Source organism: Drosophila albomicans, chromosome X (assembly GCF_009650485.2).
Source record: "Drosophila albomicans strain 15112-1751.03 chromosome X, ASM965048v2, whole genome shotgun sequence".
NCBI classification, from domain to species: domain Eukaryota; kingdom Metazoa; phylum Arthropoda; class Insecta; order Diptera; family Drosophilidae; genus Drosophila; species Drosophila albomicans.
Genome location: NC_047627.2, coordinates 27,494,962 through 27,512,888, shown reverse-complemented (window position 1 = coordinate 27,512,888; position 17,927 = coordinate 27,494,962). Strand labels below are relative to the sequence as shown.

Sequence of the window (17,927 nt, the reverse complement as noted above, 5' to 3'; positions counted from 1 at the left end):
ACGATGAGGGGAGGGGGGGAAAGGAAATGCGCGCGGTGGGCGGGGGTAACTGAAAACCAAAGAAAAAGTAAAGTAATTATTTTGCATTTGCGTAGATAAAATTAACGATGATGGCGCGGAGACCAAAAAAAAAATAAGACTTGAGTGGGAGGCAAAAATGTGATGGAAAGAAAAGAAAATTGTAAAGGGCAAGAGCCAAAGCAAAGTTTTGGTGGAGGATTACCTACCAACAAAAAAAAACCAGTGACAATGGCTGGCCATCTTCCTTCTCCTCCTCCACCCCGCCTCCCTCGCTGGAGCGTCACTAACCCCATCATTATGCCAATTCAGCTGTCAAAACTTTGTGCGTATTTTAATTTTTCTTCTCTCGTTTTTTCGCTTTCTTTTTTGTCGCGTTTTATGGCCTGGAAAAGGCTGGGGGAAGAGCTTGAGGGGGAGGCGGAGGCGGAGGGAGAGGGGACAGTTTGGGTAAAGGACCAAGTGCTCTGATTGGGGCGGCCACGTTTTTTGGTGGCACTTAAGTGCGTGGGCTTGATTTGCGTTTGCTGTGATTTCTGCTACGTCGTCTCCAACTTCAACTTCTTCTCCTTCTCCATCTCCTTCTCCTTCTGCCCCCGTTTTTCTGGGCCATCACAATTTGAATATGCATGGAACGTTGTTACAACGCTTTCGGTGTGTTGCATGCCACGTGCGTAGACACTGACCAAATATGATAAGCAGCAGCTTTGCTTTTGGCCAGTTGCCAAGTGCTTGGACAACGGCATAAAGGGTGAAAGGGAGGAAAAAACGGGTGGAGAAAAATGGGAGGAAAAAGGGAGGAAAAAGGGTTACTTTGTAGTTGGCAAAATCAAATTCAATTGATTTGCAAGGCAATAATAAAATACGCATAATCTTCGAATGCATCAACTAAAAAGTTATGCAAGCATTACAATGCTATAATAGCATAATGTCTGAAGGATTTATGTGCGATAAAATCTGCCAAGTGATTGGCTAAATTATGTGCATAGCTTTTGCTTTTTTGAAGGTAATCAATTTGAGATGTAGATGAAGCAATTGTTTAAATGGAACACTCCTAATGTTGCTTATGGGGAGATAAGTATTATTTGCAAATATTATGAAATCATGGATATTTTTACCTATTAGGTTTGCTTATTTGCATCTTTGGTATTTAATTTTTATTAGTACAGTTAAAGCAGTTCAATATGATGAATGCTGCAGTCGGGATTTAGTTGCTTTGGTTGACAATCTGGTATATTTTGTACTCTATAGTATATTTGGAATGTAATATTATATTGATATACCAAGTATAATCTTTGGTATATGTTAGTATTTCTTTTTTTTATATTATCGTTGTACAATTGATGAATAATACTACTAATAACATAAATTATATGTAATATTATATCAATATACCAAATATAACATTCGGTATATTTTAGTATATTTTCGGTATATCAACCAGGTATATTTTATGAATAATACTACTACTACTACTAGTATACCAAATACAACCTTCGGCATATTTTAGTATTTTTGCAGTATATTAAAGTGGTATATTTGATGAATAATACTGCCATTAACATATTTTATTTGTAATATATAGAAATACCAAATATAGCCTTTGAAATTATTTTAGTATTTTTTTCATTATATTGATGTGGTACATTTAATGAAAAATATTACTAGTAATACATTTCAAATGTAATATTATATCGATATACCAAGTATAATCTTTGGTATATGTTAGTATTTTTTTCAGTATATTAATGTGGTACAATTGATGATTAATACTACTAATAACATAAATTATATGTAATATTATATCAATATACCAAATATAGCATTCGGTATATTTTAGTATATTTTCGGTATATCAACACTGTATATTTTATGAATATTACTACGACTAATATAGCTTATGTCGATATACCAAATATAACCTTCGGTATATTTTAGTATTTTTTTTAGTAAATTAGTGTGGTATATTCTGACTGTAGCTTTCATTCATCTTTTGCTTAAAAGTGGGAAGTAATAGTGAATTGAATTGAATTGAATTAAATAAATGTTAATATGAAGGAATATGTTGATGTGTCGGATACATCAATTTAAAAGTAACGCTAGGATTACTGCAGGAAACAAATTAAAAATTATTCTGATAATTTTTTCTTGTATACTTTGTTATCTAAGTATTTAAAACTTTCCTTGCCAAATGTAAAAGATTTGAAATAATAAAAAAATTTGTTGATGTAAATAATTTAATTTTAGGAGAAGTAATAGCAAAAAAAAGCTTGTCAAAGTTTTTCAAATTCGTTTCAGTTTTAATTCTAGATCCTCGAAGTAAAACTATAATATAGAAATTTGTATCGATCTTAACTGGAACTCTGTTTTTTTTTGCTGGCCACTTTCGATTACTCCCCATTCCCTTGCTGCCTCTTTGATTTGTACTTAGTGCTCGTTACTCCCGCCACTTGCGTCTTTCAGCTTTTGCCCCCCTCTTTCCTCTCTTTCGCATCCATCAGCAATCGCCTTACGCACTTTCCTTCTTTTTATTTTTTTTTTTGGTTTTTGCATACCAACAACAAAAAATCAGGGAAAAAAAAGGGGTTGATTATGGTCACTAGCAAAAATTGGTAGAACGCAACGATGGGGGCCCCCTTCGCCTCCTCCTCCTCCTCCTCCTGCCGCTCCTTGGCTGCGTCCAGTTGGAACAGGACGGAGAAGACAAGAAGGAGTTGGATGAGACTGAGGACGATATAGAAGCAGGACCGCCAACCGTCGACAACGACACGACAAGGACGAAAACAAAAAGTGGAAAAGTGGATGTTTTTTTTTTTGTTTTGCGTGTTTTTTTTTTTTTTTTGCTTTTGGTTGCTGTTGATTTTCCTCTTTATTTATATACAAATTTTTTCCATCTCTTATTTTTTTTATTCGCGCGCAATTTTCGCTGTTAAGAATGCCCCCGCAGTCGCCCCTTCCCCTTCCCCCTCCCCCTCCCACCAGCATGCTATGTAGAGGTAGCGTCGAGTCTACATAAGATATTTATGTATAGAAGGCGAGAATCACAAAAATAAGAGTATGAGATGAAATTGAAGAAGGAGATGGAGAAGAAGGAGTTGAATGCTGCGTGGATGGGGTTAAACGAGGAGGGGGGAGGGGTAGGGTGTATCAAGTGCTCAGGGACGGGGGGAAGAAGAAGCTTTCTTGTCTGTTTATAATGGTTTTTAAATTTTTGTAATATTTCAATGTCATTTCGCTAATGCGTTGCGCTGTTGGCAACACTGGAAGCACAAGTACAGTTGGTCACAAAAGGCGCCGGCAAGAAAGGGTTAAGCGTTTTTCTGGGTCTTAATTGCCAACGCTAGCGCCATCTGTTGGCCGGTTATTGAACGAAAGAGAAACAGAGACGTAGCTCAGTTTGACTTTCAGTTTATGCCTAATTTCAATTGGCAGCCGACGCACAGCAAATAGAAGCGAATGAAAAATTAAAAAGCCCACAGACTTGGCGCATAAATAACACACACACACACACACACACACACACACACACACACACACAAATGCACACGCCTACACACACTCGCAGTCGAAATACACATGTGCTCTAAAATGTTGTCAAATAAACAAATAGACAGCGGGACAGACAGACAAACGCATTTCGCTTTCGCTTTCAGCTTTTTGGCCAGCGGGCAAAGGGGAAATGATAGAGAAATAAGTGATGGCGAAATGGGAAAGGGGGGAAGAACGAACAGAAGGGAGAACGGGGGGAGCAGAAACGCTCAGTCAGCAAGCAGCAGAAGGCGAACGCCGGTAGAAGGGGAACTTAGACGTCCAGACGTATGTGAAAGTCAAATTGGGGGTAGCAAAGCAACAACAACAGCAACAACAACAACGACAGCAAACTCACACACTCACACACATACATGCGTACAATCTAAAGAACGTAATCGCACGTAAGTCGTGGCGTCCAGTAAAAAATGCAAAAAACAACAAAGAAATGAACTGAACGACTTCAAGTTATCCTAGAGATAAAATGAAGAAAACTTTGCAGAAAAGGTTTAGGATATAGGATATAGGATATAGAATATAGGATATAGGATATAGGATATAGGATATAGGATATAGGATATAGGATATAGGATATAGGATATAGGATATAGGATATAGGATATAGGATATAGGATATAGGATATAGGATATAGGATATAGGATATAGGATATAGGATATAGGATATAGGATATAGGATATAGAATATTGGATATTGGATATAGGATATAGGATATTGGATATAGGAGATAGGATATTGGATATAGGATATTGGATATAGAATATAGGATATAGGATATACGATATACGATATAGGATATAGAATATAGGATATAGGACATAGGATATAGGATATAGGATATAGGACATAGGATATAGGATATAGGATATAGGATATAGGATATAGGATATAGAATATAGGACATAGGATATAGGATATAGGATATAGGATATAGGATATAGGATATAGGATATAGGATATAGGATATAGGATATAGAATATTGGATATTGGATATAGGATATAGGATATTGGATATAGGATATAAGATATAGGATATAGGATATAGGATATAGGATATAGGATATAGAATATTGGATATTGGATATAGGATATAGGATATAGGATATAGGATATAGAATATTGGATATAGGATATAGGATATAGGATATAGGATATAGGATATAGGATATAGTATATAGTATATAGGATATAGGATATAGGATATAGGATATAGGATATAGGATATAGGATATTGGATATAGTATATAGTATATAGGATATAGGATATAGGATATAGGATATAGGATATAGGATATAGGATATAGGATATAGGATATAGAATATTGGATATAGGATATTGGATATAGGATATAAGATATAGGATATAGGATATAGGATATAGGATATAGGATATAGGATATAGGATATAGGATATAGGATATAGGATATAGGATATAGGATATAGGATATAGTATATAGTATATAGGATATAGGATATAGGATATAGGATATAGGATATAGGATATAGTATATAGTATATAGGATATAGGATATAGGATATAGGATATAGAATATTGGATATAGGATATTGGATATAGGATATAAGATATAGGATATAGGATATAGGATATAGGATATAGGATATAGGATATAGGATATAGGATATAGGATATAGGATATAGGATATAGGATATAGAATATTGGATATTGGATATAGGATATAGGATATAGGATATAGGATATAGGATGTAGGATATAGGATATAGGATATAGGATATGGGATATAGGATATAGGATATAGGATAGAATCTCAGATTAATGTAGAACAAAATACTTCAATATAATAATATAGAATCTCAGATTAATGTAGAGACATAATTATTTCCATATATTAATATAGAATCTCAGATGAATGTAGAGACATAATTATTTCCCATAAGACAGTAAAGGAAGATTTTTTTTGCTGTGAGTGGAGAATCCTGAAGAATGCAGTTTTGTATCTCATGTACAAACCAAATCTTTCGAAGTAATCAAAAGAATTAAAAGCAGTTAAAGATTATTTTAAATTTGACCAGAAATAGATCAATAGTTGAAGGTTATTTTAAATTTGACCAGAAATAGATCAGTTTTATAGCTCAACTTTTCTTTCAGCTCATTCGTGAGAAATTAACTCTACTCTAATTAGGAATATTAAATTTGGAATATTATAATATAGTTTAATTTGACTCAAGTCAACTTCGTTGTAGCTGCATCAACTCTTTGCGCATTTTGTGTGCAGGGTATTTAAATTGTAAACCAAATCGAAAACAGGAAGCTGCCAGTAACTGTCCTGATGCCTGGCATTGCCTTCTGATGCTGCTGCTGCCTCTCCAGCCTCCATTTCCGTCTCCCCCTTCGCCTCCATTTCCATCTGCGTCTCCGTCTCCAGCGTCTCGCATCAGCATCTCCACATTCGTATTCGTATTCGCATTCGCATTCGCAGCTCCGTGTCCATGTCCGCCTCGTCGTCTCAGGCTGTGCTGCGGCTGTTTCTAGTCCTGTAAAAAATTCATGCGTGTTTTTGCGTCCTGCGTCCTGCGTCCTGACGCAACGCCTCAACGAGCGCGCCACACGGTCGAACGCACGCATTTGCCACAAGAGTCCATGTGGCAAGGACTGAGACTGAGGCTGTGACTGAGGCAGCTTCCAGAGTCAGCTGCCTTCTGTTTGCTGTTGCGAGTCGAACGTTCTTCGTTCTCACATGTGTCCGTGTGTGCGTTTGATTTCTTTTCGCCCGGACAGCTGCTGGCAATTCCTGCCACGATTTTGGCGACAACACGACAAAAAAAAAAAAAAAAAAAAACAAGACGGAAAAAAATGCTGCTGCTCAACTAACTGATTTTCACATTGCCTAAGAGTTCAACTTCAAATTGGATTCGATTATGCCTGCGAATTGAATAACAAACAGTTTGGCCCCAAACAAAAAACTAAGATATCCAAACTGTGAATCGAATCGAATGTGGCACCCGAGTTGAGTTAATTATAATAAAACGAAATAAATGAAATGGCAATATTTACAAGTTTCTTTTTCCACAGCCAGCACCCAATTGTTCTATTCGAAAAGTGAATGTAGAAATAATATCGAGTGAAATTTTCGATAGAGATTTCAGCATCAAAGTAATTTTTTATTCATGTTAAACTTCAAAGTCTTACATTATTTTTATAGCTAACGTTTATACATACATCAATTAAATTTAATACAAAAAATTCCATTTAATGTAAGAAATTTGAGTAACAGTTGCTTAACAAGCAAATGCTTTAAATGGAAAATATTTTAGAAAAACAATTTTAGCATTTGAATTTTCGGAACTTGAACTATTTTCCTGAAAACTATTTCAACTTTGTTTAATATCTTTAAAATCTTAAAAATCATTTTCATGATTGCAATTTCAACTATTCATAATTCTGTTGTTGTTTTTGATTAATATTAAAGTCTTGTAGTATTTTTAGTATATTGGTATTTTTGTGTATATACTGAACCCAAATGAATTGTTGGTTGCTTTACTAATGGTAAAGTTAGTTATATAGATGGAGCTACATTTTACGTTTATTGCTAGGAAATATTTTTGAAGCTGAACTCTTGCAGCTTCAATTGGTCATAAGAGATATTTAGTATTTTTATATACTAAATACAAATGAATTGTTGGTTGTTGTTCTTATGCTAAAGTTAGTTATGTAGGTAGAGTTGCATTTGAGATTTATGCCTCCAAATGTTGAAGTTGAAGTCTTTCAGTTTCAATTTCTATAAGCAACATTTAGTATTTTTTGTGTATATACTAAACACAAATAAATTGTTGGTTGACTTGCTATGGTAAAATTAGTTACATATATAATGCTGTATTTTAGGTTTTTCCTTCTGTATTTTTGAAGTTGAACTCTTTGTCATAACTAATATTCAGTATTTTTTTTTTTTGTATATACTAAATTAAATTGTTGGTTGATTTGCTTATGCTAAAGTTAGATATGTAGGTAGAGTTGTATTTGAGATTTGTGCCTCTAAATGTTGAAGATGAAGTCTTTCAGTTTTAATTTCTCATAAGCAATATTTAGTATTTTTTGTGTATATACTAGACACAAGTAAATCGTTGGTTGCTTGTAATGGTAAAGTTAGTTACATATATAGTGCTGTATTTTAGGTTTTTCCCTCTATGCTTTTGAAGTTGAACTCTTGCAGCTACCATTTGCCATAAGTAATATTCAGTTTTTTTTTTTGTATATACTAAATTAAATTATTTGTTGATTTGCTTATATTTAAGTTAGTTGTGGATGGAGTTTCAGTTCAGAGTTTTGCCTTTAAGTGTTGGAGTTAAACTCTTTAAACTTCAATCTATCCTAAGCGATATTTGGTATTTTTTGTGTATATACTAAACACAAATGAATTGTTGGTTGCTTTGCTAATGGTAAAGTTAGTTATATAGATGTAGCTGCATTTTACTTTTTTTGCCAGTAAATATTTTTAAAGTTGAACTCTTGCAGCTTCATAAAAGATATTTAGTATTTTTATATACTAAACACAAATGAATTGTTCATTGATTTGCATAGGGTAAAGTTAGTTTCATAGATGAATTTGCATTTGAGATTGTTGCTTTTGGATGTTGAAGTTGAACTCTTGTGACTTAAATTTTTCTTAAGCAAATGTGTAGTATTTTTAATGTATATACTAAACATAAATGATAAAGCTAGCTATATATATGTTGTCGATAGATACTTTAGTGCTGTGCTACTGAAACCTTTTACCTGTCTCTTGACAGCTTCTGAAAGTATTGTAAAGTTAGTTGGGCTCGCCTTTTCGAATACTTGTAGCAACATCCAAGTATTTAAGTACATATTTCAAACTCACATATGTATATTATACACACACACACACACATACATACACATACCCCTCCCCCACTGGGTTCGAGACAAACGTCCCCCGATGCCCATGACAAGGTCCAAACGCTAATTTCGATGCTGTAGCCAGCGGCGCTTATGAGCTTTAGCAAAAGCGCCATGAAGTTGGCATTACGTATGTAAAATAGTGCGTCCAATCGCACACACACAGAGAGAGAGAGAGAGAAGTACCCCCAAAATGTGGCACAACTTACGCACTTTACACAGCAGCAACAACAACAATGACAGGAGAGAGAAGGCAGGCGATGCTGGCAATGGCAATGCCAATGGCTTTTATTGTAAGTTAAGTTAAGGCTAGGTGCGTGTGTGTGTGTGTGTCAGTGTGTGTGTGTGTGTGTGAGGGGTTGGAGCTCGCTTCGGGGCAGGTCTTCAATTTGGCATTCGCAAATCTTAGTCCTACGTCCTGCGTCCTGCGTGTGTCGGAAATTTAAAATTGTTGTGTGTGGAAATTGGTTTAGCATTGCGCGCTCTCTCTCTCTCGCTCTCGCTCTCTCTTTCACTCTCACTCTATCTGCTGTGTGTGTGTGTGTGTGTGTGTGTTTGGGGCAGGTGTATGTCATGCCGATCAGCCAGGGCTGACAAATAATATATAGCATTGGGCCCGATGCGGGGGAAGCACACAAGGACAGAAGGGACACAGGACACAGGACAGCAGCATGCGTTGTTGACGCCTGTTTGTATGCTACACTTAACACAACTCTAAACTATGTGACTCGCTCTCTCACTCCCACACCTTTCCATGTGTACGTGTGTGCGTGTGTGTGTGTGTTGGGGGGAGTTGAGCCAAAACTAATGCACAAGTTTGGAATATTCATCATGAACAAGTTCGTCCTCAGTTGTCCTTCGCTTATGGCACACTGGTGCAAGAGTTCTTAACAAATATTTAAATTTAATATTATCAAGAATTATGCCGAAAAATTGCGTTAACATTATGAAGAATAATGAGACGGGATATTGATTTCAATAGAAGCGAAAAAAATTTTTTTTAAGTAAACAAATTTCAGATCAGATTTCAGATGTTTAAACAGAAGATCAGTAATGCAAGGGACTTTGTATTCGATTGCATAATAAACATCGATTCAACAAATTTATACATTTTTACAATAAAAAAATGGAAAAAAGAAAGAACATTATATAGGAATTGTTAACGGAAAATGGAATTGAAGGGTAGAGTCTAAAAATAGTACTTCAATAAATGTATATTAAAACCTAGATATTCCAACTGAAACTAATTTTATTACTTGTGTATTTTCTATGAAATAATATCAAGATTGACTTGATATTATTTTCATTTCTTAATTAAAGTTGCTTCTACAAAATTAAATGATATTTAAACTTAATCAATCAGTTTGATAAGATACATTATTAAAGGTTTTTAAATTTATACAATTTTCATTTTTTTCTAAGAATATGTAGATTGCTGCCTTTAAAATAATAAGAAAATTATGTACTACTTCTTGTAGCTTAGAGTTGAAATTTAGAGTACAAATTTCAGAACCAGAGTAAGTGCGAAATATCAAATGTGATGTGTAAATATTATATCCCCATAGGGTATAAAGGTTATAAAGGTATAAAGGTTGCATTATAATATATAAAATCAATGTAACAGGCAGAAAGAATCATCTCCAACCCCATAAAGTATATATGTCTATATGAACACCTAAATCTCAAAGGCTATAAGAGAAAGACAAGACAAGGCAAGACTGTTGATGACATCTAGGCCAAATTTCATATGAATGTCATTATCAGAAATATATTTACGCTTGTGTTTTCCAAACGACCAAGAGTTTATTTTTCGATTTATTTTCGATGTCCGAATGAAATTTCGGCTGCGGAAACGTTGAGGATGTTGCGGAAGTTCTTTGGTGATTCTACCATGTCACAAAAAAAAATGTTTTTAAGTGGTACAAAGACTTTAAAGAGGGTCGAGAACGTGTTGATGACTTGGAGCGCTCCGGACGACAATCGACGTCAACACTTGACCAACACGTCAATGAAGTGGAGGCAAAAATCGTCGGTTGACTATTAGAGACCTTACTGATATGATCGGAATATCAGAAAGATCTGTGAAAACCATTTTGAAAAACTATTTGGGCTTACGAAAAGTCAAATCTCGTTTGGTACCAAAAACAACCAATTTCTGTACATGTTTTTCTTGACCATTTCGCCAAAAGTTCGAGGCATATCGTTCCACAACCACCGTATTCGCCTGATTTGGCTCCGTGTGACTTCTGACTATTCCCAAAACTGAAGAGACCACTTCGGGGAATGCGGTTCGAGTCGATTGAGGAGATAAAAGCTAACTCGAAGAAGGCACTGATGGCTATACCGAAAAGGGACTATTTGGCATGTTTCGAGGATATGAAAAAAAGTGTGCATAAGTGTATTTTATCGGGAGGGGATTACTTTGAATGATATTGATTTAGAAGAAAAAATAAAGATATTTAATTTTACAAACAAATTCACCTTACTTTTTGCCCACAGTAGTATATTCAAAATGAATAGCGGGTATGTTTAATTTATTTTATAAACTTTACAACATTTATTTGCTCTTCCGCATGTTACATTTTCATCGCATTGCAGACCACTGTGCAGGCGTTTTGTGTTTGTATTGCGATAGTTATGCTGGCCATAAATTAGTGCAAACGCACACACACACACACATCGAAAGATGCTTATGCTGATACAAAATACGCATTAGCATACACACACACATAGAGATATGCATATGTATGTGTGTGTGTGTGTGTTGTTGTGTTTTTGTGTGTGGTGGCTGCGACACAGTTTGAAAGGATTAAATTCTGTTTATGTAATTAAGTTGAAATTTATAATCAAGGCACTTTTTGGGGGGCTAACTCTGTCATAAGTTGTTGTACATAAGCCCCCCCCCCCCTCCTCTTTCCCTTTCTCTGCTGAAGTGGCCACACACAAACAGATATATATATGTGTGTGTAGATATATAGAGTAAGCGATACGCATGTTGTGTTGTTGTCTTATGCAAACTAGTTTTCAAGTTTTGCGACCGCATAGTTTGCTCTCCCACACATAGGTAAAGCAATGGACAGTGGCGAGTGAGAGCGAGATAGCAATAGTCTGCGAGTGTGTGTGTGTGTGTGTGTGTGTGTGTGTGTGTGTGGGTGGCGATAGCGAAAGTTTTTGATTGCGTGGCATTTGCACGGTTCGTCGCATTTGGTGTAACATAACGTAGCATACTTTTGAGCGCTTCAGCTTCAACTTTAATTTATAGCCACAGCACACAACAAACACTAGTTTTGTATATGTGTGTGTGTGTGCAGACACACTGACTTAGTTCCCACAACTGAAATTTGGGTTAAACTCTCGACGCCTTTTAAATCGGAACAAATACCAAACAAAAAAAAAAAAAAAGACGACACCAAAAATTGGGGAAAAAAACGTGAAAAACGAAAGCAAAAGCGAATGCAAAATCACGTTAAAAAACAAAAGCAAACACTGAGAGTGTGCGAGTGTGTGTGTTTGTGTGATGGGGTGGGGGAGGAAGAGGGGGTGTAAAGGGAAGGGCAGAGGGGAAACGCAAAGCATTTTCAGAACATTCAGCAATGCGAATGACAAGCGTATGCGACATTAGCATTAGTCCTCCCCCTCCCCCTCCCCCTCTGCACCCCGCTCCCTTTGGCAACGAAAGCAACTTAAAAGGGTTGTCTGTTGTCCTGTCTGTTGTTCCGTCGTCCTGTCGTCCTGTCGTGTCTGTCGTGTCCTTCTGTTTCGCCTTGACGGGCAGCCAAGTTTACAAAAGAAAATCATTTGATAACAACGCGCAAGCGAGAGAGCTACAAAACGAGACAGCGAGAGAGAGCGAGAGAGAGAGTGAGAGCGAACGAAAGAGAGATCGAGTGAGCAGAAGGACAAACGATGAGCAGCTCGCTCGGACACAATTTCCTACTTAAAAACAGCAACAACAACAATTGGCAAAGGGGGCGGACAGTTGGACAGGCGAGCGATTGAGGAGGCATGGTGGGGGAGGGGAAGGGGGAGGGGAGGGGGTGCGGTAGGAGTGCGTCTGACTGTCAACTACATAACATTGAAATGAAAAGTTAAGGGAAGATTTTTCTCCGTTCTCGTTTTCGTTTTCGCTTTTTTTTTTGTATTTTATTTTCACTTTTTTTTTTCGTGCATATGCACATGCATGAGTGTGCGTGTGTGTGTGTATGCGTATATAAATTTGGTTTTTATGTAATTTTTCATTTGCTGCCGCCGTCGACGTTGACAGCGACGTTGCCTTTGCTGTCGTTGTTGTTGTTGTTGTTGCTGTTGCTGTTGTTGTTGTTTGGTCAGCGTCTGCTGCTAATGCTTCTTCTTCTCTTCGTTTTTTTGTTGGCTCATTTTTTGTAGCATACTTTGGCGCGCAAAGTAAAAGGCAGCTGCGTATATGTGTGTATGTGTGCGTGTGTGGTAGTTGGGCTCTGTGATGACTGCGTTTGATTTGCCGTATTTGCTTGACCAGCCTGCGTAAGTGTGTGAGTGTGTGTGTGTGCGAGTGTGTGTGTGTGTGTGGGAGGGTTGTTATTGCTTGTTGTTGTTGTTGTTGTTGTTGTTGCTGTCTGTACCACATTTTATAATGTATATGCATATGCATGAACATGTGCGACGCTCTCTCTTTCTCACTCCCTCTCTTTCTCTTCGTATGTGTGTGTGTGTGTGTGTGTGTGGGCAGCACTTTTGCTAGCTGTTTATTAATGTGCACAAGCAACAACAACAACAACAACGAGAACAACAACAATCTTGGCATTTCTCTTGCTTTCTGCTGCGACAGCTGCGTCAAGTTGTAACATATTCCATTCACTGGACACACACACACACACACACACAACTTTCATTTTATTTCCAATATTATTTAATAGTTATGGCCAAGCAAATTGATTTAGCTCGCCAACAGAGAGTGCCACTATATATAATATATACTCGACTGTCAAAGGATAGTTTTGGGAAATGGCTAATTTAACACTTTCCCTTTCCCTTTCCCTTTCCCTTGCGCTTTGTTTATTATTAGCTCATGTTGTATGCTGAGTTTAAAGTATAAATTATAAATTGTATGTATAGTTAATGCTCACTTTAAAGTATAAATTATGCAGTATATAACAAAATATTATAAAGTAAAGTTATGCAGATTTTAAAGTTACGTTTTACTCATTTTATTTATAGCATACATATTTTAAATTACAAATGAAGATAAATTATAATATAGTCATGCTTATTTTAAAGTTTAAATTATAAATTGTATGTAAAGTTATGCTTACTTTAAAGTATATATTATAAAGTGAAGTTATGCAGATCTTAAGGTATACAGTATAAAGTAAAGTTATGCTAATTTTAAAGTACATATTATAAAGAATAGTAATGCCCATCTAAAGGTACAGAAGATAATGTAAAGTTATGCTTACTTTAAAGTGTATATTATTAAGTTAAGTTATGTAGAACTTAAAGTATATTTTATATGGGAAAGTTATGCCAATCTTAAGGTATATATTATAAAGTAAAGTAATACTGATTTTATTGTATAAATATTTTAAATGAGAAATTATGATTTATATATGGATATAAAGTTAAGATAAGCGGATATTAAAGTAAAAATCATATGCTGATTTCAAAATACAAATTACAAATGATGTATAAAGTCATGTCTATTTTAAGGTATACATATATTATATTATAAAGTAAAGTTATGCTAATTTTAAGGTATAAATCATATAGTATATGTAAAGTCATGTCTATTTTAAAAGAATAGTAATGTTCATCTAAGGGCACAGAAAATAAAGTAAAGTTATGCTAATGTTAATGTATTTATTGGAAAGAAATCTTATACAGCTCTTAAAGTATACATTATAAAGTAAAGTACCTCTGATTTTAATACAAAGTTACGCTGATCTTAAGGCATTAATCATATAGTATACTTATGCTGATTTTACATTTGATTACTATATTATTTTACTACATTATTTAGAAAATTGGGGAAATGAAGCAAAAAAAAACTGAAATCAAATTAAAAATTATAGTTTATAAATTACATATCACGCTAATAGAATTGACTTAGTTGAAAAAAAGAGGGACGTCTTCAAGGATTTCATTGAAGTAATAGACAGCTTTATTGTATAACCTTATCGAAATATAGTATTGGCAGACTTTTGTAAGTTTAATGAGTAAATTCTTGTTTTTTTGTTTTATTTATTTATAATATCAATATTATTTTTACCATTTTTATACCCGCTACCCATAGGGTAGAAGGGTATTATAACTTTGTGCCGGCAGGAAATGTATGTAACAGGTAGAAGGAGGCATCTCCGACCCTATAAAGTATATATATTCTTGATCAGCGTCAACAGCCGAGATGATCTAGCCATGTCCGTCTGTCTGTCTGTCCGTCTGTGTGTCTGTCCGTCTGTCCGTATGAACACCTAGATCTCAGAGACTATAAGAGATAGAGCTATAATTTTTTTTCGACAGCATTTGTTATGTTTGCACGCAGATCAAGTTTGTTTCAAATTTTTGCCACGCCCACTTCCGCCCCCGCAAATCAAAAAAATCGAATAACAAGCGTAATTTTAAAGCTAGAGTTCCGAATTTTGGTATATACAATAATAACTATAGTATTTATGAAAATTTGAAAATTTGGTTGCGATCAGATAAAAATTGTCGAAGTTATTAAAGAAATACTTTTGTATGGGCAAAAACGCCTACTTACTTAGGGGTCTTAGTTGCTTTGGCTGACAATCTGGTATATTGTGCCGTCTGTGGTATATTTTGAATACGGTGCTATGTCGATATACCAAATATACCATTCGGTATATTTTAGTATATTTTGAGAAAATACCGCAAAATATATTTCTTTTATTCAAAATGGGTAGCGGGTATCTCACAGTCGAGTGCACTCGACTGTAACTTTCTTACTTGTTTTGCAGTATATTCGGTATATTTTGAAAATGATACCGCAACATTTTGCCTTTATTAGAAATGGGTAGCGGGTATCTTACTTGTAGCTTGTAGCTTTCTTACTTGTTTTTGTAGTATTTTTTGGTATATTTTGAAAAAAATACCGCAATATTTTGCTTTTTTTTTCAAAATGGTTAGCCGGTATCTCACAGTCAAGTATGGTCGACTTGTTTTTATTTCAAACTTTCAAACTTGTTTTTATTTAATTCTCGCATTCAGTTTTTTAGTTGTATGTCAATTACTCTTCTCTCTCTCTCTCTCTCTCTCTCTCTCTCTCTCTCTCTCTCTCTCTCTCTCTCTCTCTCTCTCTCTCTCTCTCTCTCTCTTTTAACTGCAACAGCTCGAATAATTGACCTATTATCTAAGACACTTAAACCTACATCACAACTTTATTGAGAGACAAAGTTCTGTAACATAAATCTAGTATTTTTTGTCTTTTTTTTTGTGAATTTGTTATTTTTCAAACAAATGTTCTTAGAGTTAGTAAATTGTTTTTAAAGTGGTCGCATTTTAAGAACACAATTTGTAAGACGAATGTTCTTGACTCTAGAAATTTGTCGTTTTTTCAGTGTAAACAATCAATCAAGAAATATGCAATAAATTTTGCTCTTATACAATTCATAATAATCAATGGATAATGATTGCCGATCTAAGCTCACCCTATAAAAATGGCAACATTTAATTTGATTTAAATTTTCGATTATTTCTTTTTGAATTCGTTCGTCTCTTTAAATGCTTGCAAAATCTCTTAATGACTGTCATTGCATTTATGCGAATATTCCCCCTGGACATGTCACCCTAATGTCACCCATCACCCAACTGCCCAGATGTTGGACTGTTTTTTTTTTTTTTTTTGTTTTTTGCACCCAGGAAATTCGATTCGGTTGCAATTGAAAAGCGAAGCATTGTCGCTTTGCTTTGATCACGCTGCTTTAATCTATTTGTTGAAATAGTTTTCAATCTTATCGAGCGCTATAAAGCGTAGACGGGGAGGAAGAGGAAACGGAAGCAGAGGAAGTGGAAGTGAAAGTGAAAGAAGAAGAAGAAGCAGCAGGAGCAGTTAACATAAACTTGCAACTTACACAACTCATTTCCGGAACTGTGATAAGCCCACGGCTGGCCAAAAAGTAAATGTCCTCCTCATACATACTACCATACTACCATACTACCCACATCCGCACTACTCCCCTCACTAGTCCCCTCACTACTCCCACACCTTATCGCGGTAATAACTGTAAGCATGTAAGCCTGGCCAAAGGGGGTGAATTTTGTAATTTTCTTTACATTTCTTTACTTGGACGACGCGTCGCATTTTTCTCTGCCGCTGCCGCTGCTGACGTTGACAGCGACGTCAGCGTTGACTGCGACGTCGATGTAATTTCGTAACCCTTTTTTTACCACGTTTTTTTTCTTCTTTTTTTTTTGCTATTTTGCTCAGAGATTTTGCCCGCTTTCTTCCTCTTTGTTGTTGTATTTTCTTTTCTTGTTCTTCTCTTTTTTTTTATTATGCGCATTGTTGTTGTAGTTGTTGTTGTTGTTGTACATTTTCTATGTAATTTGGTGCGTTTGCTTTCGCTTTCGCTTTTTTTTTTTTTTGTGCTGGTCAGCTTTTCTGCACGCTTGGCAAACAGAGGCAAGCAAATGCTGAGTAAAAAAAAGCAAAAAAAAAGGGGAAAGTTGGCAGGGGGCGACTTTTGCCAAAAAGAAATGAAAGCCATGGCCAATTGTCCAAACGAGCGTACACACGCGTCTGCTGCCTCTTTTCCTCTGTATGTGTGTGTGTGTGTGTGTGTGTGTGTGTGTGTAGCATTTTCCATTTTTCCTCCTTTTTTTTTGTTGCTCTGTGAAGAAGAAGCAACCCATTCTTTGGGTCTTACCTAACAACCAAAGACTCACTCCAATGCAACATCAGCCTCCTCCTCCTCCTCCTCCTCCTCCTCCTCCTCCTCCTCCTCCTCCTCTCCTTACCCCCTTCGAACGCCTACGCAGCATCAGCTTTTGTTACAATTTCTATACCCTGTAAGTAGGCACAGCCTCCCAACGAGTTGTCTCACTCATAACGCACATATTGCATGTCTTGAAATTTAGAGGAATTTCTTAAATTATTTCTTTTGATTTTATTTTTTTTTATTTCCTAGCCAAAGTTCAAAGCAGGCCAATCAAAATTAAATATAACAAGTAGACAACTTCAATTTTATGTAGCTTTATTTACAACATTATCAAAATATAGTATTGACAAGCTTCCGTAAATTTAATATGAAAATTTCGCAAGTTTCTTTCCAAATATAAGAAAACTTATGCAGATTTTAAAGTACACAGTATAAAGGAAAGTTATGCTAATTTTAATATATAAATCATATAGTATATGTAAAGTCATGTCTATTTTAAAAGAATAGTAATGCTCATCTAAAGATAAAGTAAAGTTATCCTAATTTAATTTAATATGAAAATTTCGCAAGTTTCTTTTTGCTTTTTTTTAATTC

General features: G+C 35.4%; 1 long non-coding RNA gene across 1 annotated transcript in view; it reads left to right on the top strand.

The window, feature by feature from the left end:
• LOC117577805 (uncharacterized) overlaps window positions 1-17,927 on the top strand; it is a 53,177-nt gene that overhangs the window by 27,064 nt on the left and 8,186 nt on the right. The gene's annotated exons all lie outside the window — the stretch shown is intronic.